Raw genomic sequence first — 1,293 nt, forward strand, 5'->3', positions numbered from 1 at the left:
CTCTGCTTGTGTTACTCCAAAAGATTAGTTCAAAATACTTGTGAGACACACAGGATAATTTTATTTTTGAAAGATAGGGTTAAATAAGAAAAAAAATTAAAATTTATCTGCCTTTTCCATTGTGTTCTTCTCCTTTCAAATTCAAGAATTTGACACTGCAAACCTGTGTCAAATTAAAAGAAGGTATAAGTACAATAACTCAGTAACAGGAGCTGGGAAAGCAGCTATAGTAAAATTTGACTTGTAAATTAATCCAGGTCAGTATAGAAGTGTAGTTGGCTGTTTAAGGACTAAGGAAGTCTTTTGCAGGAGATATTAAAATTAACATTCTGGTAAAAAAATCATAACCTTTCAAGACACCCACTAACACACTTATAAGATGTATTTCAGTGTATCATTTTCCAAAGATCTCACCCCTTTAGTGTGACCCCCTTTATACAAATCACACTAATAATTTTTAGTGCAGTCTGGCATCCCACCATACTGCTTTTGGGTGGATGGAATTAATTTTCTTTGTAGAACACCTATAGTGCTGCTTTTCATTTATGACCAGAACAGTGTTGCTAGCACAGGGATGTGTTAGTTATTGCTGAACAGCACTTGCTAAGTGTTGAGGCCTTTTCTGCTGCTCACATTTTCCTGTCAGCAAGCGGGACGGGGGTGGGCAGGGAAGGGACTGAGCCAGGACACCACGTCCACAGTGCCAAATCCAAAAGGAAGGCCAGAACCTGATGCTGTCCCAGAGTGTCTTCAATTATTTCTCAGATATCTTATTCAGGTTTTTGTACTGAGAAGGGGTATTCTGACCTATGACAAAAGAAGAAGAAGAATACTTTTGAAGCACATGAATAGCACAAAAACATTCTTGATATTATGTGGTCAGAGGAGCAATAAAATAATTTGAGGTAGAAAGCCTTCAAGCAGTGAGGTTCTACTGTAAACAAAATTTGAGGCTCTCTTACTGCATCAGCTGAAGTTTGAGGTTAGCAGTAAAGGGCAATGTGACACAATATGTATCATGATATTGTGTGGAAGAAGAAAAGAAGCTGTTACTTTTTAAATTGTTTCTGGAAGAGAATGCGCTGAACATACTGCTCAGTCTGAGTTCACAAAATTATCTGCTGTGTGTTAGGGAGAAATACTCTGTGAGGAATGCTTGCTGCACTGGAAGGAATTTGTACCACAAACAAATCAGCAGTTAGTACCACCAGGGTTCATTTCAGAGAGAGCCTCCTTTGGAGGGCCCTGCCCCTCAGATAACCCCTTTGTTTCTCTCCCACGTCTACCTTTTCC

The sequence above is a fragment of the Zonotrichia albicollis genome, chromosome 1 (genome assembly GCF_047830755.1).
Source record: "Zonotrichia albicollis isolate bZonAlb1 chromosome 1, bZonAlb1.hap1, whole genome shotgun sequence".
In the NCBI taxonomy this organism is placed as follows: Eukaryota; Metazoa; Chordata; class Aves; order Passeriformes; family Passerellidae; genus Zonotrichia; species Zonotrichia albicollis.